The sequence below is a fragment of the Lycorma delicatula genome, chromosome 10 (genome assembly GCF_047948215.1).
Source record: "Lycorma delicatula isolate Av1 chromosome 10, ASM4794821v1, whole genome shotgun sequence".
Taxonomy (NCBI): domain Eukaryota; kingdom Metazoa; phylum Arthropoda; class Insecta; order Hemiptera; family Fulgoridae; genus Lycorma; species Lycorma delicatula.
In genome coordinates, this window is record NC_134464.1 from 34331239 (window position 1) to 34356511 (window position 25273).

The window sequence follows — 25273 nt, forward strand, 5'->3', positions numbered from 1 at the left end:
ATGTATTCAGTTGGAATTGAAATGATCATCGAATTTTAAAATTTAATATAAATATAATTTAATAATGATCAACTTTTTTTTTTCTTCAAGTCATTTGACTGGTTTGATGCAGCTTACCAAGAATCCCTATCTAGTGTCAGTTGTTTCATCTCGTTATACCACCTACATCCTACATCCCTAACAATTTGTTTTACATATTCCAAACGTGGCCTGCAAATACAATTTTTACCTTATACCTGTCCCTCCAATATCAAAGCGACTAATCTAGGATGCCTTAATATGTGGCTTATAAGTTTGTTTCTTCTTTTATCTATTTTTTTCCAAATGCCTCTTTCTTCATCTATTTGCCGCAACAACTCTTCATTTGTCATTTTATCCACTCATCTGAATTTTAACATTCTCCTATATCACCACATTTCAAAAGTTTCTAATCTTTTCTTCTCAGCTACTCCGATCGTTCAAGTTTCACTTCCATATAAAGCTACACTCAAAACATATACTTTCAAAAATCTTTTCCTGACATTTAATTTAATTTTTGATGTAAACAAATTATATTTCTGACTGAAGGCTTGTTCGCTTGTGCTGTTTGGCTTTTTATATCGCTCCAGCTTCAACCATCTTTAGGAATTCTACTTCCCAAGTAACAAAATTCTTCTACCTGCATAATCTTTTCTCTTCCTATTTTTACATTCAGTGGCCCATCTACATTATTTCTACTATATTTCATTACTTTCAATTTGTTCTTCTTTACTTTCATGCAGTAGTTTTTGCGTAGGACTTCATCCATTCAATTCATTGTTTCTTCTAAATCTTTTTTACTCTCAGCTAGAATTACTATATCTTCAGCAAATCATAACATCTTTATCTTTCATCTTGCACTGTTACTCTGGATCTAAAGTGTTTTTTAACATCATTAATTGCTAGTTCTATGTAAAGATTAATAAGTAAAGGGGATAGGAAACATCCTTGTCGGACTCCCTTTTTTATTACAGCGTCTTTCTTATGTTCTTCGATTGTTACTGTAGCAGTTTGGTTTGTGTAAATGTTAGAAATTATTCTTCTATCTGTGTACTTGAACCCTAAATTTTTTAAAATGCTGAACATTTTATTCCAGTCAACGTTCTCAAATGCCTTTTCCAAGTCTATAAATGCTAAGTACCTATGTTGGTTTGTTTTTTTTCTAATCTTCTTTGTACTATTAATCTGAGCGCTAAAATTGCTTCCCTTGTCCCTATACTTTTCTTGAAACCGAATTAGTCATCTCCTAACCCTTCTCCCACTCCCCTCTCAATCCTTCTGTACATAATTCTACGTAAGATTCTTTATGCATGAATAGTAAAGCTTATTGTTCTGTATTCTTCACATTTATTGTCTGCTTTTTTGGTATCATGACAATAACACTGTTTTTAAAATCTGATGGAAGCTTTTTCGTAAATATTACACACCAGTTTGTGTAATCTATCAATCGCTTCCTGACCTGCACTGCGCAATAATTCTGCTGGTATCCCATCTATACTAGGAGCCTTTCTGTCATTAAAATCTTTTAATGTTATATTAAATTCAGATCTCAGTATTGTATTTCCCTTTTCATCCTCTTCAACCTGTTCTTCTTCCTCTGTAACACCAGTTTCTAATTCATTTCCTCCATATAACATTTTAATTTCTGTATCACAAAATTCTCCTTAACTTTCCTGTATGCTCTGTCTGTTTTACCAATGATCATTTCTCTTTCCACTTCTGAACACTTTTCTTTAATCCATTCTTCTTTCACTAATTTGCACTTCCTGTTTATAGTATTTCTTAATTGTTGAGTTCCTTTTACCTTCTTCATCACTATCATTCTTATACTTTCTACATTCATCCATCAGCTACAATAAATCCTGTGATATCTAAGGTTTTCAACCAGTACTCTTTGTTCCACCTAAGTTCGCTTATGCTGATTTAAGAATTTCCTTTTTAACATTCTCCCATTCTTCTTCTACATTTTATACCTTATCGTTTTTACTCAGACCGCTTGTGATGTCTTTCTCAAAAATCTTCTTTACCTCCTCTTTCTCAAGCTTCTCTAAATTCCACCGATTCATCTGACATCTTTTCATCAGACTTTTAAACCCCAATCTACATTTCATTATCACTAAATTATGTTGACTATCAATGTCTGCTCCAGGATATGCTTTGCAATCAAGAAGTTGATTTCTAAATCTTTGTTTAACCATGATATAATCTCTCCGATACCTTGCAGTAACACCAGGCTTTTTCCATATGTATATTCTTCTGTTATGATTTTTAAACTGGTTGTTGGCAGTTACTAAATTATACTTCATGCAAAACTCAGTAAGTTGGTCTCCTCTTTCATTCCTTTTGCCCAGCCCATATTGACCCACAATATTTCCTTCCTTACCTTTTCCGACGCTTGCATTCCAAACTCCAACTATTTATTAAATTTTCATCCCCTTTTATGTGCTTAATTACTTTGTCACTTTCTTTGAATACGCACTCAACCTCATCATCATCATCATTATCATGGGCTCTTGTAGGCAAATAGATGTTGACAATCATTATTGGCTTAGATTTTGATCTTATCCATATTACAATGATTTTATCGTTAAGCTGTTTGAAGTACTCTACTCTTTTCCCTATCTTCTTGTTCATTATGAAACCTACTCCTGGCCGCCCTTTATTTGACGCAAAGTTAATTATTCTAAAATCACCTGACCAAAAGTCGGTTTCCTCTTCTCACCGAACCTCGCTAGTTACTACTACATCTACATTTAACCTATCAATTTCCCTCTTAAAATTTTTTAACCTACCAACCTTTTTTAGACTTCTAACATTCCATGCTCTAACTCGTAGAATGTTATTTTTTAATTTTCTGGTGACCCTTCCTTAGCAGTCCCCACCTGAAGATCCAAACGAGGGACTAGTTTACCTCTGGAATGTTTTACCATGGAAGGCGCATCCGTCTTTGTTACATGACAATGCAGAGAGCTAAATTTTCTTGGAAAAAAACAGCCGTCATTTTCCATTGCTTTCAGCTACACAGTACTCGGAAGATTGAGTGATTTTGATATGGCTGTTTAAATCCTCCTGACCTACGCCCTTAACAACTACTGAAAGAACTGCTGCCCTCTTTCGGGAATCATTTCTTAATCAGATACCTCTCCAATATGGTTGCACCTACAGTCCTGCTACTCTGTGTCACTGAGCACTCAAGCCCCCTCACCATCAGCAAGGTCTCATAATTCATAGAGGGAACACATGAATTCATGTGAATTATTGTGAATTCATCAATTCACAATAAATAAACTTTTGAAAAATATACTCTTCACAAATACGTAAGATTTCAAGTTTGCTTCACACATATATTTTTTTATGTGTTATGAAAATTTTCAAAATTCATTAGCAGTATATAATAGTCATTGTAACTCATCTCAACATCCAACTAATCTTGAACTTTTATTAATTTTCAACAACGAAGAAATGTTAACTAACGTTTGGAGAGAAGTTGAGTATCGTTTGGACATTTGTCGAGCGACTTAGGCGCACATATTGAAATTGATTAATTATGTAAAAAATGTTTCAGACGACAAATTTGAAAAATAAAAATCATAAACTGTAAGTTATTCTGTTTTAATTTAAACTACGTTCAAAACCGCACCATTCTTTTATGATCAACTCTGTATATTAATGAACTGTTACTGCATATGACCTTGAACAATTGATACACTCGTGAAAATGTTTTGAAAGTCTTTTTAAAATTTTTTCATGAGATTTTTAAATTCCATATTATTTTGATCAGGATTCATATTAATAAATAAAAAAATTCTGGTTGTGTTGTAACTATAATACAGTTGTGTCTAATAGATACACAACACAACCAAAAAAAAGATGTGATAGCAGATAACCCGTTCAGGGTTATTCACTACCACTACTCTTTTTGGATGAAATCCAACAGGGTCACGGTCAGATTACTGACAACAAGCAACCTTGAGTCGGACGATGTATAGTAAATTGACATGTCCCTCATCAAAGTTGTTTGTTATCGTATCAATGGAAATGGAAAATAAGAGACTAATTTCTATTGGAACACATTTATTAACATAGTCACATACAATATTTTATTTTTAACAGTTTAAAATATATTTTTATAATTTTACATAATTGATTTTTTATTCTATATACATATTTATATTATATTTTACAATTTTTATTGTTTAATCTAAGTTTACTTCAAATGGTGCACATATTATTTTATACGAATTTCCTGATACTTTATTTAATTGAAGTGTTTGATGTTTCAATACCCCCACATACTTGCAAATTCCAATGATCTTATTTTAAATGATGCATAAGATGCAATTTGTTGTTATTTTACATCGGTATCGAAATTTCATGTACCAGTTTCGTCCGGTACTTTGGGTTGTCCTATTACTATTCCTGGATATGTTGATCTATTTTGAAATGCAAATCTTACCGATTTTATATCCATTCCTGTATGTGTTATTGACCGGAGTTCTGTGTTGCTTTTTATGTTTTGTGTTTTTTTGTTTAGGCCCTGGGGACTTTGTATTTAATATAATAAAGTCTGTTATATCGTCTAGTGTATAACAATAGTCGTATTTTAGGGGAGGGAAGTGGATTGTTTTAACCCATGTCTTCCTTGCTTCTATTTCTGTTTTAGTTATTACATTGTCTTCTTCTTTGAATAGATCATTTTTGGTGAATAGTGGGTCTGGTATCTGATGCCGATTTTATTTCTAGTATTAACGGTTCTCTATCATATTCTTTGATTACTAGGTTTTGACTCCCTTCGAAGTCATATGTTTAGTAATTGGTAGCCCCACCTTGTAGTAACCGTTGTGTCTTGTGAAGTTAAACACTTCAATTATTATATCAACCCCCCAATTATAACATGGATTACCCCCCAATCATGGAAGGTTACCCCCATGATTCTTTATTTAGAGATTTATAGTTTGATTGTTTGCAATTTTACTATTTTTCCACGCACTGAACCAAAACTATGCAAATTGATATGGAAGCAGTATCGGATTCTGGTTTGCTGTAAAGTCAAACACAGTGACATGTTTTTATTATGTTGTAAATATTCTTCTGTAAAAATTTCAGACCATTGCCACCTATCCCACATGGTTTTTGGAGCCCAAATATTAGAAATTTTCAAAATCTTATGAATTTTTTTAATGAAAGATCCTGTGTAACAGTCCATTTTTTTTATTAGTACTGCTAGAACCTCCGAGTTAAAACATTAAAAAAAGAGGCGTGTTACTTAAAGCAAATCATTATTTGTTTTGGGCCCAAAATATGAAAAAATAACAATTTGTAAATGTAAATTCAGTAAACGTTACACGATTTGGTTGTGTAACCAAATGATATTTGAGTAGATTCCGATGAAGTTCCATTTTGCCTCTTTTCAGGAAGCATTTTTGGATATTTGTATGATGTAATATAAGAATGCTACAGCACAAAAAAAGTGACGAAATTAACTGTTCTTACCTGTTGCAAGTAATAAAATAGTCTATTAATCAAGAAAAAGATTTTTTGTAAATATAAAAAAATACTTTTTGGCCACTACATGGTGAATAGTTATCTTATAAAACAAAATCATCAAAATCAAAATAGTGATGTAATAAAAATTTCCAAAATTTGTTAAATTAAAATGGAATACCTTTAACCGCCTTCACAGATTATTTCCAAAATTATCTAATTAGAATAAAAAAAAAACCAATGAAAACACACATTCACTGTTCAATGCCGCAGATTACTCGTACCATTCACTGCCTTCACAGAATACTCATTAACTACCTAATAAGAATAGGAAAATAAACCAATGACAACACACATTCACCCTTCAATACCGCAAATTACTCTTAACATTCATCGCCGTTAGATTACTTCCATCACTATGTAATCAGAATAGGAAAATTAACCAATTACAATACGGGGTATGCCAGTTTAATTCAACAAATGATCAGTGCATTACTATTTTTGATGATATTTCGTTTAGGATAAGAACCCACCTTGTAATGGTCGAAAAATAATTTTTTATATTTTTAAAAAAGTTTTTCTTTAGTAATAGATTAATTTCTATCTCGTTAACAGGTGAAAGAGCCATTTTTGTCACTTTTTCCATGAGCTGCAGCATTTATTTTTGACATCGTACAGAGGGTCAGAAAAAGTTTTTGGAAAGACTACTTACGGAACTTCATACAGTGTACTCAAAATTCAGTTTGTTACATAATGAAATCTTGTAATGTGTACTGATGTTACGTTTAAATATTCTTGTTTTTCAAATTTTGAGCCCAAAATAAACAATGAATGGCTTAGGGTAACTGGCTTGTTTTTACCATTTAACTCTTTGATACTGGATGTTCTTAGATAAAAAAATTGAACTGTTACCGAGTGTCCTTCATTAAAAAAAAGTTGCCTTTAAATCGTAAGGTTTTGAAAATGTTTTATTTTTGGGGTCCAAAAACCACACGATGGACAGGTGGCAAATATCTGAGATTTTTACAGCAGTAAGTTCTTTTTTTGGCCATTTAAAAACATATAAAATTTATTTTGTTACTCAAAGGCCTTGACAAATATATGAAGCCAACAATACTGCTAAAAACACCGTTCCTTCTAACTGTAAACAACGTATCCAAAAATAATGATGTTATGTATTTCTTTCAGATTTTTTTTTTTTTTTAAAGAGTACTTATAGTAAATTATTAAATATTTACAAATTTCTATCTTTAAAGAAAAGGAATGAGATAAGTATATTAATTTTCTTAAATGGTTTATTGAATGGCTGCACAAATGTTAAACTATCAAGTGTCATCTTTTTATTTTTGGTTGAATTACTTGCTTTTTATTTCCATACAGGAAAATGAAAGAGAAATTTACTATTTAATATTATGTTTGGTCTTTTTAATTTGTAAGTTATAAATATTATTCCTAAGTAGATTTTCTTTCATTTGTCTTACAGTAGCTTTAAATGAGTCATTATTCATGTTGAGTAGTAATAGCTATGTCATTATACTTCTATTATTTTTTAAATATTTATAGATCTTATAATTTGTTTATTTTGTACTTTCTTCCTGTTTAAAAGGAAGTTATTTTAAAAGGAAGACAGTCTCAGGTCGACCATTTGTGAGATGTGTGGTTAATTAACACTCAACCACCAAGGAACTCTGATATCTACAATCTAATATTCAAATTCGCATAAAGATTCTTTTTTAATTGATAACACTTATCTACAAAAATCTTCTATTTTTTTTTATTTTAGTGGTCTTTAATATAGTGTTTTTCCTGTAGCGGTCTTTATTCAGTGTGTTTTAATAACTATTTTTAATGTAATAAGTTTTCCTGTGGTAATTTTCAATGTGATATGTTTTCCTGCGGTGGATTTATGTGTAGTTGATTTTTCTATCGCTCTATTTATTAGTACAACTGAGCTTCATTAGTTTCACATTTAGGTCTCCATATATATTACAAGATTACTTTTCATACAGTACCATTGTCAATAAGAATTTTATACTGTCACATATCTCCTTCATTTATTTTTTATAAACAAGAAGTATTGATAGTTTCTCATTTTCGTGGTGAATGAAGATAGCTTTCAAACTAGAGAAATTTGTGAACAATCCATTCCATATGATTGTGATGCTGTTCTAGCAAATTCATTAAAAAATTATATCATCGCTATCCTGTACTATCTTATAAGTAGAACAGATGCTGAAATGTTTGCTGCTTAACACGGTGAAAACATATTTTAGTGCAACTTTCAAGGAGGTTCCAACCTCTTAACCTTGAAGCCAATAAACCTGACTGCATTTTAGACAAATTAAGATCACAAACCAGATCATTAAGTTCTTCTGGTTGAGTACTTCTGTAAGGTTCTCCCATCTTAGAACTCTGGATTTTTTCCATCATTATTTCCTAAATCATCATAGCCTTTTTCATCAACAATATTTTCTTCTAAACTTAATGATTCTGGTGGATCTGAAACCACTAACTTTTCACTATGTGAAAAATAGGTTTTATGGCTGAAGAAAATACTAGAATATATAACAGATCTCTGGAATTTACTTGTGATGCCTTTGATTTTTGTGATCAAAAGGCATGAAAAGGTCTGCCAAGTGATCTTTAGGCTCTCTTCATGGCATAAGAATGCAAAAAAAGAGGCCCAGTACGTTTTCAGATTTCCTTTTTTGCACTTAAAATAGAGTTCATATGATTTTTTTTAGTTGAAGGAGTAATATATATTCTTTAAGATTTAAAAGTTAATTCATCACATATCGCAAAAATTGTTAGATTTATTTATGAAACTATTAGGTATTTTTATATAAAATAATAAAAATACACAAAAAATTTACATTTGAAGCACAAAAAATTATAAATCTGTATCAAAAAAAGCAGGCATAAATCAAAAGACCAAACTTGTGATGAACGCCAGAACGATTCTCTGAAATTACAATAAAATATGATATTACAATAAAATTTTATCATAATACAACCCCTCACCCCAAAAAAAGAAATCTTTGATAACTTTTTATTGGTTGTACATTATTCAGTGAAATCTTTCTAGTTTCTTCCATTTTACTTACTAAACGATGAAAAAATTAAAAAAAAATCTTTTAAAGATGATTTTGAAAGTGCAGGAGCAGAAAAAAATAAAAAATTCAGATTTTTTAAAACTTTTTTGGTTTATTTAAATCGGGGCTCAAATGCTTACATTTGGTTTGCTTGGCATTACTCCCACCACACCCAATTCGGTCGCCCTAAAGCATAAGACCGAATTTCTGTGCCACAAACGGCTACTGAGCCTCGAAACAGTTTAGGGACCAGTGTCCTAACTAGCTCCTAGAGTTAACCTAAAAGCGTGAGCGCAAAAAGCGTGAGCGCAATAAGCGTGGTATCATACACCACTCGCCGGCGTTTCCCACCACCCACTTGTCATATATCACTAAAATGGGTAAACGCACCCCGTCAACTACTAAAACATATATGACTATCAATAATTACATTTATCTCATCAAAGACAGCAATTTGCTGCCACGCCTAGGCTGCTGAATGCCAGAAAGTACCTGTCCACCTTCAAAGCGCTTGGAGCCTTAATCTGGCTAGTAGCCAGCCATTATTCTCGGTTAGCTTCCTACAGCAGCACGGTAGGAGTCTTTTCCCTTAGGCAAACTACTGATATCGGTTGAACAAAGCAACCGCATCAAGGACTCCCACACGGTCCGACAATGCGGCTCTCGGCACATTGACTCGCCGCTTGTGAGTGGCCAATTTTCCCCTTGACCTCTAAGTTCCAGGGTGGCCTGAGTTCTAGCCCCCCCAAGAGCTGGGCAGTCGAACATCATGTGCTCGTTCGACTGAACCTCCCTGCAGACGCACGGCTCATTAGCTGCCAGGCGGAACCGAAATAAGTATTGGTTTAAATTTACATGGTTGGAGAGTACTCAGAATAATGTTGCTCTTAAAAACGAAGCAGAGGCATACCATCCCCCCAAGTCCTGATCCGTTCCGGTAGAGGCACGGCTCGAAATTGCATCCCAAAGACCTCGGCCTCCCTGCCTCTTCGCAACTTCCGCATTGCCGCCCGAACATTCACCACTAAATCGACTGGGAGAGCCTTTCCCAATACGGTGGTAGCCGGGCACTCCTTCAATTCTGAATAAGTGCACTATTTCTGTCCATTATTATATAATATATAATATAGATGATAAATTCTAACGTATTTATCTAAACACTGTTTATCATTCTGCTGAGTAACAGAAAGATAAAATAATTTTTAAAACATCCACTACTTTTTCCAAAAGAAGTGCATTCTGGGAACTGATGGGAGTTTTGTGATAACTTTGATATTGCTGAAGTCATCAGTGCAAAAATGCACTGATGAATATAACAATTTGAAAGCAAAATAAAATATTAGAACCAAACTACTAGATGAAACTAGTTTATGAATTAAAAAGGCGTGCGTAGGATGCAGCCCTCTCGTTCAAATATATTTGTTATATTTATTGTTGAATTCTGATACTTTTCTTTTTAAAGCAGGATAACTGGAAACATTTTATTCTGGTTGATTTTAAAATTTTTTGTAAGATTATCATTTACTTTCCTGCCATCATACCTCTAAGACTACACTGCAAGAAGGAAAGTATGGTAATTACTCTAAAAATAGGGTATGGGTTTTTTTGGCATTTCTCTACAGTTCAAGTTGTATGTAGTATGCACAAATGTTGGCGTATTTGAAGTTTAATAACATTTCACTAGATAAACCGATTTTGATGAAATTTTGTATAGAGACTTAAGTATATGGTGGAATTTTGTTGGTACAATTTTAGGGTCAATATCTACAGAGAGTGGGGGCACATAAATTCTTTGAGATCATTTTTTTCAAAATATTCAACATAACCTCACTTAATATTAAGCTTAGTAAAAGCATACATGCCTACCGTATCATTAAAAAAAAAAAAAATTGCCCCAAAATTTTTCCCTTCCCCAAAAATTGAAAAATCTGATATGAACACACGGCTAATCGTTTTTGAGTTATGCAAGATACATATGTACATACATATACATACACGTACGTACAGATGTCACGCCGAAACTAAAAAAAATCTGATATGAACACACGGCTAATCGTTTTTGAGTTATGCAAGATACATATGTACATACATATACATACACGTACGTACAGATGTCACGCCGAAACTAGTAAAATGGATTCAGAGATGGTCAAAATGGATATTTCCTTTGAAATCTGAAAACCGAAATTTTTCCCGAACACAATTCTTACTTTACTTCGCACAACGAAGTAAAAAAGCTATCTTTTTATTTACTGCATATTTTTAAGCAAAATTTGTTTAGTCTTTCTAATAGTGCAAGCGAGCCCCAAAAAATGTACTTTGGTGGTAATACTGGCAGTGGGGGAGGCGATCAAAGTTTAAAAATATCAATGTTTTTAATTTAAAATTTATTTAGTTAATTAAAATAAACTTATTTATTTTATCTGGATCATTCCCCAGTAAACATAGTGATTAAAAACACTAGGTCAAGGCTATTAATTAAATGCTATTATTGTGGTTATTTTTTTTTCTAGGAAAAATTAAACTTCCTTGTAAACAGTTAGTATCAATGATGTAGTCTACGATTTAACACCGTTTAGGCACACTAGTCACTCGACAACTTTTTCCACCGAGTTATTTATAAATATGGTTCAGTTGTAATACTTTTAGGCGTTCATATGTGATTATTATGAAAGAAACTTTGTTTTTGAATAAGTCATGAAATAATACGTTTTTTTTGTATATTAATCAATCAACAAAGTAATCTTTTAAAAATCTATTTTTTACTTAACTGGCATCATAGCTCTAATGTCATTCTGTAAGAAGCAAAGTATGGAAATCAGTCAAAAAAATATGTATGATTTTTTTTGACTCGACATTTCATTACCCAGGGACCCCAAAAAAACAAAAACATGGGGTGTAATGTTCGTACGTTTGTATGTACGTGTATTAGTGTGTTTGAATTTTAATAACTTTTGACTGGATAAACGAATTTTGATGAAATTTTGTACTGAGACTTGTGTATATGGGGCAATTTGTCGATAAAATATTGGGGTCAATATTTCCAGAGGGTGGGATAGTTAATTTGGGGAAAATTTTATCAGAATTTCGGTAACATAACCTCACTTTATATTAAACTAAGTACACGCGTACTGAGCATTTTTAAAAAGATTTTTCCCCAAAACTCTCTCTTTCTCAAAAATCGAAAACTGTTATCTATTTATTTATTGCATATTTTTTAATCGTATTTATTTTATATCTTCCTAGGCATAGTAGTAATGCAAGTGTTCCCAAAAAATACTTTTGGCAAGCCGATCAAAGTTTAAAACATTTTTTTGGAACTATTAAAACTTTTTTTTGATTCAAACTTTTATTAGAAGTTTGAATAATAAATTTTTCATGAAAATAATATAATAAAATTTTAACATAATTCACTCCCCAACCACCAAAAATGAAATTTTAGGTAACTTTATTGGTTGCAATTTTTCAGTGGATTGTTTTTTTTTTAGTTTCTTCCATTTAACATAGTAAACAGAGGCAAAAATCAAAAAATAATTCTTGGAAAGTAATTTTGCAGTTGGGGAAGCAGAAAAAATGTTGATTTTAAAAAAGTTTTTTAACATTTTTTGGTTTTTAAGTACGTGGTTTAGGTTTTAAAAGATATCAGTAAAGGTGATATTTCAAAAAGTCGTATTTAATTTTTCTTCTTATAATAACGACAAAACGAAAACCGCTTTAATTGAAATTTACCTATGTAAATTTGTATTGAAGTACAAGAGTTAGTTTTAATAATTTTCATTTTTTAGAGTGACAATTACAAAAAACTGAAGCCCTTAAGATTAATTTTGATATTTTCAAAAATATATGGGAATAACCCTAGAATACTCGTGTAACAAAACTCGTATAGATCGCTGTAATTGTTATTGTTGTTTTTTCATGTTTTATTTTTAAAAATTTATGTTGGAATAGTAAAATTACAAGTCGAAATCAAAGTTTACTTGTTTTAAGTCAAATTTTAAGTTTTTATCTGCACAGTTTTTCTTTCATTCTATTTCTCTGAGTTTGTTTTAGATCTCCAGCAATTGATGTATAATTCTGGGTCGGATTTTTCTGAAAAAATTAAAATAATTAAACAAATAAATAAGATTAGGATAAAAAAAATTATGTAAATTTACGTTAATCTCTTTTCAGTACAGAAATTTGTTTAAAAATTCTTAAAGAAATATATTCCTTTAATCCTACTTAAATCTTACTTAAATTTCTATCGTCGTAAAATACGAAGTTTTTATTATTTATTACATTTACATTTCTTTAATTACAATTGTTCAATCGTGTCCTCAAATCTTGCAAATTTAATTTAAAGGTATTTCCCGACGTCAGTGAAATTTTACTTTAATTGTTAAATCGATAAATTGTATCGATACATTTATCGATTTATCGATCCGATTGATTTTGACTGTCGATTCAGCTGGAGTAGATCAGGTGGTTGTTGAAGCGTTGTAATATAATTAATAAAAATTTACCTTCTAAAATTTATGTATGCTAATCACTTACTGGATTGATCTAGTGGTGAATTCGTCATCGCAAAACAGCTGATTTTAAAGTCGAGAGTTCCAGGTTCAAATCCTAGGAAAGGCAGTAATCTTTGTTACGGATTTGAATACTAGATCATGGATACCGGTGTTCTTTGGTGGTTGGATTTCAATTAACCGCAATTCTCAGGAATGGTGGACCGTTTCTGTTTAGTCTCCGGAACCACCGTAAGATATTATTTCAGTAGATGATATGTATGAATATAAATGAAATGTAGTCTTATACAGTCTCAGGTCGACCATTCCTGAGATGTGTGGTTAATTGAAACCCAACCACCAAAGAATACCGGTATCCATAATCTAGTATTAAAATCCTTATTAAATTAACTGCTTTTATTAGGATTTGAACCTTATAAATCTAGACTTCGAAATCAGCTGATTTGCGATGACGAGTTAACCACTAGATCAGCCTGGTGGACTAGGAAAGGACTGAGACTGTACAAGATTACGCTTCATTTATATTCATACATATCATCCTCTGAAGTAATACTTTACGGTGGTATCAGAGGCTAAACAGAAAAAGAGAGAATCATCTAATTTAGTCATAAATAACTGGTATCATTTATAATTATGGAAACTGATTTTCCAGGTTTTAATACATAATAAAACTGCATATAAATATTTTTTTGTTTGCTAAAGAATTAAATCAACCAAAAGTAAAAACTTACTTGTCAGTTTAAATTACTTATGCAATTAAAAAAAAAACACACACACACACACAAAAAGGTAGAAGTAAAATTAACACTTCTCGAAGAGATTTTATTACGTGAGAGAATATAATTTGTTCAATATGATTTCAAACGACTCGGTTCTGTGAAGGAAATAAAAAATGGAATAATATAATTCCTCAGAAATTATTTTAAAAAAAGAAGTTTCGAAAAAGACACCGAATCTCAGTAAGCATATAGGAAAGGAAACAGACAAAATTCTACATAACGATGAAGAAAGAAACAGCGACTTGGCGAAAGAGACGGTTAGAGAAATCGCATCAAAACTACCAAGAAAAGAAAGCGAATGAAGAAGCGAAGCGGGCAAGATTGGATATTCATATCCAAAACAAAGCGCAATTAAGAATTACTGAAGTTGGTATTTCGACGCCAGAGCGAATCGCAATATCGTGCAAGAAATATCTCATACCGCCAGCTCAGATAATCACCAAAGAAAGGTATGATCGAAGGCGGGGGACGCCTCCAGGCGAAGCACGCGACGAGATGGTAAAAGAGTGACAGACAAGGTAGGACCAGAGTAGAATGGGAAGGTGGTCATGGCGCCTGATAAGAGACCTGAGGCCATGGAACCTGAGGAGACATGGGGAGGTTGATTACTTTTTGACCCAGCTTCTCACGGGTCATGGTGAGTTTGGTGCTTACTTGAACAGATTTAGGCTCAGAACGATCCAGAATGTTACTACTGCGGCGAGATGGACACTACTCAACACAATACATTATTTTATTGCTCGAGATGGGAGAATGTAAAAGTTGTAGTGAGGAGGAATGAACTTACTGGAGAAATCCAGAAGTGGTCACGGCCCAGATTATCGCCGATGACTATCCCCTGTTAGTTCGTGGTAATTCACGACCACAGCTAAAAGACCGGGCGCAGGCGGCTTTGTCAACCTCAGAAAGCTGGATGGACATGCAAAATTTAAAGATTTCTGTGCCCAAGACGAAGTGTATGCTTCTCAAGGGTGCAGACAAATTATCGTACAGTCGTAAATCCCATATTAAGTATAAAGGCTGTGTAATCAGCCGAGTTAGAGTTCATAAGTACCAGGTGTTTTGTTTGATGAGAAGTTGCTGTTTAGCAACCACATTAGACAAGTAGTGGCATCTCTGTGATGCATAAGCTTAAGAGGATTACTCAGAAGGATTTCGGGCTGTCGGGCCGTCATTTGTACATGGTGTACCGAGGTGTCTTCGAAAGTATGACCCCTTATGCTGCGTCCGTTTGGGCGCATAGGTTGGAAAGAAATCGAGCACTTATTCAAAATTTAAGGAGTGCCTAACACAGAGCCTTAATCGTATGCACGTGTATTTTTAAAATCCTCCCACGAGGTTACCACCGTATTGGGAAAGGCTCTTCCAATCGATTATTGGTGAAAGTTCGGGGAGCCATGTGGAAATTGCGAAGAGGTAGGAGGCCGAGGTATTTGGGATGCGGTTTTGAGTCGGGCCTATATCGGAGCGGAACGGTGATTGCAATCCACAGGTTCTAAATTTCGTTCATTGCCCATCTCACGCCTGCGGAGGAGGCTTTACAGCCTCGCGATGGTAGCATAGCAACAAGAATGGCACGCCACGACTAATGGTAGGTCCTTGTATAGATTTATACAGGACTTGGGGGAATAGTACGCCTCTAGTTCGTTTTTAAGGGCAACGGAGCCCAATTGCTCTCCAACCACGCAAATTTGTACCAATATTTGTTTCGGTTCCGCCTGGCAGCTGATGAGCTGTGCATCTGCGGGAAGGTCCAATCGAACGAACACATGATGTTCGACTCCACTTGGAGGGGGGCAGATCTCAGGCCACTCTGAAACTTAGTGGTGAAGGGGAAAATTGGCCACTCACAAACGGCGAGTCTATGTGGCAAGAGCCGCATTGTCGGACCGTATGGGAGTTTCTTCATGCCGTTGCTTTTTTCAACCGGCATCAGTAATTTAAGGGATAGAAAACTCCTACCGCTTGCTGTAGGAAACTACCTTCTAGAAATGGCTGGTCATCAGTCAAATATTTTTCCAAGCGCTATAATGTGATGGACAGATACTTTCTGGCATTCAGCGACCTATGCGTGGCAGAAAATTGCTGTCCTTGACGGAATAAATTTTAATTTATTGACAAGACATACATTTTAGTTTGTAAACGGCCTACCCATTTTAGTAATATATGACAAGTGAGCGGTGGGACACGCAAGCGAGTGGTGTAAGGTACCATGCTTATTCCGCTCTCGCAGTTAGGTAAGCTGTATGAACTAATTAGGCTATTGGTCGCTAAACCGTTTTGAAGCACAATAGTCGTGTGTGGCACAGACATTCGGTTTTATGCTTTAGGGCGACCGAATGGGGTGGTGGTGAGAGAAATGCCAGACAAACCAAATTACTTCAGTTAACGTCATTAATTTTATGCTCGGAGGGGACCAACAGGGGCAGAAAGTGAGGAGTAAGTGAAGAGTAAAATTAGTAAGAGGAGGTCAGTGGAAGAGGACATTAGATGGAAAAAAAAACCTGTGACCATTATGATGTTGGTGATGTGAAGATGACCACGAGCGTGCTTCCGCGGTAGGGAAGGGCGAACTGTCTGAGCGATGAAAGGGTGGTCGCCCCGGCGGGCCATCTCTGTCGAGGAGTCCAGGACTGTGGGGAACCGTCGTCGTGAACTACATAAGCATCTAGTTTTTTCTTTTTTCTTATTTCGAGATGGAGGAACCCCATTTACGGTCGCCTGAGCAGTTTCGGGCTCGCTAAAAAGTTCCGCAAGATGTTATTAAATGCATATGTGTTCCTGCGCACTACCGACTAAAGCTTCACCCCTGGCTACGCACCCTTCTTGGTACAGCTGGTGTGCATTACTTCAGGAAGGGAGGAATACGCCCTCACACACATTCAGACACCACAGTCAACAGACACAGACCTCACGCCCACAAGATAACAAACATCGGACTAAAATCTCGCGACATCCAATCATCACTCAGAAAGAATACCTCATGCCGCACACTCCACACATCGCATCAAAATCGGTCACATCCAATCACATAAACAAACACCTCACAGACAATTAAACACTACAGCATACTTACCTCACGGGTCACCATCGGACGCGGGAGCGTAGTGCCCACGACCTCATCGCACCCAGGCGAACTCCACACGTACGAGGAACCCCCTAGGCTCTCAGCCGTGTACCTGTCTGCCGCGGCACCCTACGACGACCCCTGCGAGACTACTCCCAGACGTACAACTCCTCCATGATCTTCCTAGAAAACCTTGCTACCGTCGTCCAGTTTCCGTGCTTTACAACATGATCTGCTGCAGTTCCTCAGGGAGGAACATTACCCTTCTATCTGTGGTGTACAATATTTCCCTTCTCGCATCCTCAAATCGGTGGCAACGAAGGAAGACGTGATATGCTGTCTCTTCCTCGTTTACACACACCGGACAACTAGCGGAGAGATCAAGCTTAAACCGAAAAAGGTATTCTCTGAATCCCCCATGGCCCGCTAGAAATTGTGTGAGACAGTAACAGTAATAAAGCCCAAAAATAATACGATTCTAATTTATAATTTTCAATTAATATTAAATAATCAGATGTTTCAGAAAATCTATTTTTTTATTATCAATGAATTTATTATTTATTGTAAAAATATTTTTACAATCACGGATTAATAATTATTAAATCAATATATTTAAATTAAAAAAAAAACAAAACAAAAGGAGATGAAGTTTGATTTGAACCGATGTGCCTTTCCTTTAAGATCCAAATATTTCATTAATTAAAATTTTAATTTTAATTTCGATCGCAATCAAAAAGGGAGATGCACAATTAGATGTTACAACATCGGTAGATGCAAAACTTCAACATCCTATGGCTAATCGTTTTTGAGTTATACATACATACGTACGTACAGACGTCACGCCGAAACTAGTCAAAATGGATTCACGGATGGTCAAAATTGATATTTCCTTTGAAATATGAAAACCGAAATTTCTCGCAATCATAATATTTCCTTCAATCCGTGCAAGGAAGTAAATAAAAGTTTAAAAAAAGGAAAAAATGAGATGAAATCTGAAGACCGAAATTTTTTGCGATCACAATACTTCCTTTACTTTGACAAGGAAGTAACAGTTCGTATTAAAAAGTAAAAATTAATTTTGTTTTCAATAAAATTAGTTTAAAAAAATGCTTTCATGAAAACTAGTTATAAAACATTTTCTACTTATGCATGACTCAAAGAAAAGCGTGGAACGCATTCTACTTATAAATTCGTTGTTTTTCAGAGCGCTTCACACTTTTCTTTTGATTCATGCATAAACGGAACATTCTTTTAAAAGTAATTTTCTTGAAAACAAAATTAATTTTTATTTTTTATTACGAATTTTTTTTTATTATTTATTTATTTTTTAATTTTTAAAGACATGTTTAAAAATTTTTTTTAAATTATTTTTTACGCCTATGCTTTAAATTTTTAATATAATTATTAAAAAAATAAGTAATATTCCAATTCCCACAGTTTTCATTTTTGAGCCGATAGTTTTTCCGTTATCAACGATTAAATAAAAGCAGCCGGCCACCGTGGCGCAAGTGGTAGCGTGCTCGGCCATTTATCAGGTGGTCCCGGGTTCGAATACGGGTCAGGCATGGCATTTTTTCATGCACGCTACAAATCATTCATCTTATCCTCAGAAGTTAATACCTAACGGTGGACCCGGAAGTTTTAAACCCCCCCCAAAAAAAAATCCGGATCCACCATTAATAAACATTTACATTTTATTATTATTATTATTATTATTATTATTATTATTATTATTATTATTATTATTATTATTATTATTATTATTATTATTATTATTATTATTATTATTATTATTATCTATTGTTCGTTATTATTATTATTGTAATAGTTTTAAAATTAATAACTATATTATCTTATTTCTTGAAAAGTCAGTTTTCCTTATAGCAACCGGTTGTAATTCACAGATCCCCCACCAATCTTCACTATAACATCATTTTATTCGAAATAAGTTCATAGCGAGGCCGTCATTGAACGAAGTGATTTTCTCTTGTATACTCGTATTGCACTGTTGTGTTAAATTGTTGATGTTATGTTTTTGGCGTTGTTATACAATTAAGTACGCTAAAAATCTTTACTGCAAAAAAAACTGCTTTTTGTTTAATTAACTTTTTATTATTCATTATTTTCTGGTTAGTATAACATTTTAAATTTTATTTTATATGTAATTGTGATCCTTTTTTAAAGTTGTGTCTTAAGGGTTGGTAAAAAATTATTTTAGTTTGCTACTTTAATTTGTTTGGGTGTTAAAATATATATATCGTTCATTTATAATACTACGTAAAACCTTTATTTTCAGAAATCTCGTTCTTTTTATTGCAACATTAATAATGGAAATATTATAACATAAATTTGTTTTCAAATCTTCCATCACCGTTAGTTAAAACATGCTTTAAGACCAGGAAAACATTTTTTGAAACGCTAGTTTTATACTGTCACTAATGACATGATTTTATATATTTTTTATATTAAATATATATGTTTATTTATATATATTTTATACACATACACACACGCGCGCACGCAAAAAAATAACTGAAAAATGTTTTTATACGTTTGCGTCGAATTTAACAACTCTGCTAAATGTAGTTAAGTAATTTTTTCAAGATAAAAAATAATTATTTTTTTTTTACTTTTATTGAAACACACACACACATATATATATATTTTTTTATAGTAATTAACAAAAAAAAAAAACGGTAAAATGGAAGTATGTAACCCTCCCCGCGTCGCTAATACTAATTTTAGTTTTTAAAGTTTTGTTACTACAAAATATAAAAATTGAAAAAAATATTGTATGAAATAAATGAATAAAAATAAAATTATAATTTTATATATATATATATATATATATATATATATATATATATAAAATTATATATATATATTTTTTATTATATATATATATATATATATATATATATATATAATAAAAAAATTAAATAATAATTTTATAATATATTTTTATATGGTTATTTTAAACTCTCTCGATTAAGACTTACAACAAATTGTTTCACTTATTTTTATAAAAAATGATGCGATTTAAAAACCGGGTAAATTGAAAAAAAAAAATATCTGAATAATTACTTTAATTTTTACTTTGCAAGTTTGAATTTATAAATAATTTATATGCGTTATTTTAATTATTTTGGTTGACGAAAAAATATTAATATATTGGTATATAAATAGTTGAACAAATTGGTTCCTTGCAGTAGAACATAGTAATTTTGTTAAATTTTTTTTTTCTCTTAATATGTACGTTGCAATCTGTTCAATTAGTTAACAATAAGTAATCCACCGTGGTCCGATGAGTTAAGTATGATATATATGACATGTAAATGAGGTATAATCTTGTACAGACTCAGGCCTATCATTCTAGAGATCTGTAGTTAATTTAACCACAAAAGTACACCGGTATCCAATGTCTAGCATTCAAATCCATAAAAAAAGCAATAATTTTTTATTAGGATTTTAACCTCAGAACCTTCGATTGCAAAAATCAGCTGTTAAACAACTGATTTGCGACGTCCAGTTAACCCCTAGACTAGCCCGGTGAGCTTTTTTTTGTTTAAATGGATTAAAAAATTGTTTCGCTTTTTTGTGACTTCTATTGAATATTTTCGCAGAGATCTTTGCTTCTTTACAACGTATTCTTTTATAATAAGTTATATAATTTGTTTTATTTCATTATCTGATTTTGGGTCTACAATTTCAAAATTTTAATTGTGTTTCTTATAAATTTTTTGAAAAAAAACATTCCCTAGAAATCTCTATCAAAAAAACTTATCGGAGAACACAAAAAAAAGCAAGAAAGAAATAATTTTTTAATAAAATTAATATAGGCTGATATAACGGGTGTTAAAAATTCGGCAATTCTTAAATAAATGCTCAACTATTAAATAGAAAAATAAAATTTAATTAATGCCTCTATCTCAAAACGTTCTTTCGATATGAAATGGCTTAATCCTAGCCGTTTGGAGACTCCTGTGAGAAAAACTCATAAGTTTTAAATGGAAATGATAGGTTGGGTTGTCAGATGTCATTTTAAAAAAAACATTAAAAACAAAATTGACTTAAAAATAATCAGCTACTTCGATCTAATTATAATCAAAATGTCAGCTATTTAATATTTGTCAGCTATTTTAACTTTTTTTTAAGAGATGGAATCATACCGAAAAATAAATGGTTTTGAGGTATTAGCATTTGCTGAATTTAATTTTTATATGTTAAACAGTTGAAAAGTTATTTAAGTTTGCTAATCTTATCTAACACCCGTTATGTAATATAAACGTAAACTTTTTTTCTTTCAGCCAGCCTCCTTGGCGCGAGTGGTAGCGACTCCGCCTTTCATCCGGAGGTCCCGGGTTCAAATCCCGGTCAGACGTGGCATATTCACACACGCTGAAAATCATTCATCTCATCCTCTGAAGCAATATATAACGGGCGGTCCCGATTTATTTTTTTAGCATAAATCTCCTTTTTAGACGATTTATAATACAAATATTATTAATGTAAATATATTATAAATTTGTATTCAACTCTTCCATCTTCTCAGTTAAAACGTAATAAAGTTTATTAAGAACAAAGAAAACCGTTTCTAAAAATGCCAGTTTTACGCATATGCCAGCACGTTCTTTTGTTGCTGATAAAATAATTATTGTTAAAATACTACATTCCTGTTGGGTTTAAAAAAACCACAAATATAATTAACTAAAATTATCTGTCTGTTATTTTATAAATTATTCAACTTTATATTGCATATATATATTCCTTGTGTACGCCCATCCTGTATACGCTGATCTTCCGAAACTACGCATTAACATTCCATCATTTTATAAACTGTTTTCCTTGTTCCTTAATAAACATTAATAGTCATCATTATTACTTTTATATTTTGTATTCAAAATATAATAATAATAAAAATATATCTCTTTCGGAATATCAACATTTTTTAATTTCTTTACACTTGCACTTATTTTAATTAGACATTTACCCTTTTGAGTTTCGGTATACGTGATATATGTGTTAAATTCCCAATTTCTTGTCGATTAAAATTCTTAGTGTTTTAATACCTCTAGGGTTAGTAATTTCTAATTTCATACTTTTTGGATCGGAAGAAATTTGTTTTTGAGTAATTTATTTTTATTTTCCTTTTAATTTTTATCTCTATTGTATTTGGATTTTTAAACAAACATTCTTATTTTCTATATTCATTTTTATAATTCTTTTTGTTTATCGATTTTTTTTAAATTTAAGGTAAAGAAGTCAAAACATAAAAGCGAAGAAAAGATATAAGAAATATGAAAATAATATAATTTAAACCACGGTTAGAATTTCAATACATATGGGCGAACCGATACTAAAATATAACATAATACAAGTTAGACCTAAAACTTAAATCTGAATTTTTATTTGTGTCTTAGTTTTTTAACACTGGTTTTAGCTGCAATTAAAGTTTCAGCTCGATTGAACGATCTGTTTCTGAGATATCGTTGTGATGTACATAAAAATATCCAGTCAAAGTTAAAAAAAAGTTTTAATAAATAACTCACGAAACAAAAATTGTGGTTCAACTACTAGTACATGCAAATTAAATTACAGTTATGCGTAGTTCCCGCGCGCATCGGCGCCTGTTTACGCGCAGTAGTATACGTGTGAGTAAGAACAAAGTTATTTATATTACTGCTGCATTCCATCGGATAGTTCTTACTAAGTGAGAATATTTCAGTCATTGTTACTTTCTGAAACATTTGTAATTCAATCTGACGACAAAATAATATGCGATATAAAGTAATATCTTTCTAAGTATTCATCCATTGTTAACATTTGAAACTCCTGTAATTTAATCTGACGATAAAATAATTATACGATATAAAATAATATTTTTCAAATTACTTATATTTGTAATGAAGTTTTTAATTATTGAAAAAAAGGATAAAAATTTAATTTATTTATGAAAAAAATAATTTGTTAGTATTTTTTTTTTGCACAGATATCAATGAAGCTTATGCAAAAAAAAGAATTAAAGCTAACTTAACAATTTTTCAAATTTTTATAAGCATTTTTACGTAAGAAACTGTTTTCGAATCAATCACGAATTAACACGTATGTTTTTACATTAATTAATCGGTAAAGAATTTTTTAAAACTTTATTTTTACTTCCTGACATTATAGCTCTGCATCTATGATGCAAGAAGGAAAGTATGGTAATCAGTCAAAAATGGGGTATGGTTTTTTAATTTCTTGACTTTTCATGATCCAGGGGACTCCAAAAAACAAAAAAGTGGGGAGTATTGTTCGTATGTACGTGTTTGTTGCACCACCCGACTGGATAAACCAATTTTGATGAAATTTTGTACAGATATTTCTGAATACGGGAAAAAAAAAATGCCGCTTTTATAATTTATAATTTTATTTTACTTAAGTAGGTTTTAAAAAGTACTATCAATGAAAGTGATGTTTCAAAACCTCGTATGTAAGTCAATTCTTATAAGATTGAAAAAACGAAAATCACTTTAATTGAAATTTAATTTTAAAGTACATTTACATTTGAAGTACTTATTACTTATAAAAGTAATACTTATTCAAAGTAATAACTGTGCTCAAAACAATTTCAGTAAATTCAGGAAAAAGGCTAATCAATCTTTTCTTGCTATTAATTTTGCGTTTACGTTGTTTCTTCTTTTACTTTCCTGTCTATGTAGCAGCTATAGCGAAGCTATAGTTATATAGGAGTATGGTGATCGGTCAAAATTGAGCATATCTGGTTTTCACCGAATCTTGACAAATTGACCCCTAAGGATCCCAGAAAATCGAAAAATTTCATCGAAATTTACGCGATAAAATGTGCGTACGTATGTATGTTGACATGTAAATCGCCAAAACTACTTGACCGATTGACATTGATGATATTAAATTTTCAATTCCAAAGGTCAGATGGTGGGGAGTTATAGGTATTATACAGATGGGGGGGGGGGGGTTAAACGAAGTCGTCTCCAGATATTGCATATTTTTTTTTTGTCTTCAGTCATTTGACTGGTTTGATGCAGCTCTCCAAGATTCTCTATCTAGTGCTAGTCGTTTCATTTCGGTATACCCCCTACATCCCTAAAAATTTGTTTTACATATTCCAAACGTGGCCTGCCTACACAATTTTTTTCTTCTATCTGCCCTTCCAATATTAAAGCGATTATTCAGGATGCCTTAGTATGTGGCCTATAAGTCTGTCTCTTCTTTTAACTATATTTTTGCAAATGCTTCTTTCTTCATGTATTTGCCGCAACACCTCTTCATTTGTCACTTTATCCACCCATCTGATTTTTAACATTCTCCTAGAGCACCACATTTCAAAAGCTTCTAATCTTTTCTTCTCAGATACTCCGATCGTCCACGTTTCACTTCCATGTAAAGCAACATTTCAAACATATACTTTGAAAAATCTTTTCATGACATTTAAATTAATTTTTGGTGTAAACAAATTATATTTCTGACTGAAGGCTCGTTTCGCCTGTGCTATTCGGCATTTTATATCGCTCCTGCTTCGTCTATCTTTAGTAATTCTACTTCCCAAATAATAAAACTCTTCTACCTCCATAATCTTTTCTCTTCCTATTTTCACATTCAGTGGTCCATCTTTGTTATTTCTACTACATTTCATTACTTTTGTTTTGTCTTGTTTATTTTCATGCGATAGTTCTTGCGTAGGACTTCATCTATGCCATTCATTGTTTTTTCTAAATCCTTTTTACTCTCGGCTAGAATTACTATATCATCAGCAAATCGTAGCATCTTTATCTTTTCAACTTGTACTGTTACTCCGAATCTAAATTGTTCTTTAACATCATTAACCTTTAGTTCTATGTAAAGATTAAAAAGTAACGGGGATAGGCAATATCCTTGTCGGACTCCCTTTCTTATTACGGCTATGTTCTTCAATTATTACTGTTGCTGTTTGGGTCCTGTAAATGTTAGCAATTGTTCTTCTATCTCTGTATTTGAACCCTAATTTTTTAAAAATGCTGAACATTTTATTCCAGTCTACGTTAACGAATGCCTTTTCTAGGTCTACAAATGCCAATTATGTTGGTTTGTTTTTCTTTAATTTTCCTCTACTATTAATCTGAGGCCTAAAATGATTTTGCATAATTAAGGTTATATATTTTTTATAATTTTGTGAATATTAATAAACAAAAAAAAAAAAAAATTAAAAAAAAACGTTTGCCAAATTTATCCTCTTCCTTAAAAATGGTTTTAATTTTGAAGAGTTATAGAAGGCGTGATTTTCGTTGCCTTTTTTTTTTTAGATATTTTTGTGAACAATTATTAAAA

The 25273-nt window shown here is 32.3% G+C and overlaps 1 protein-coding gene and 1 long non-coding RNA gene across 2 annotated transcripts in view; one reads left to right on the forward strand and one right to left on the reverse strand.

Moving 5' to 3' along the window:
• Positions 1-25273, reverse strand: part of LOC142330974 (uncharacterized) — a 54311-nt gene that overhangs the window by 24207 nt on the left and 4831 nt on the right. The gene's annotated exons all lie outside the window — the stretch shown is intronic.
• Positions 18889-25273, forward strand: part of LOC142330973 (uncharacterized) — a 55868-nt gene continuing 49483 nt past the window's right edge. The window contains exon 1 of the mRNA XM_075376461.1: positions 18889-19077. The gene's annotated coding sequence lies outside the window, so the exon portion shown is untranslated. The remainder of the gene's footprint in view (positions 19078-25273) is intronic.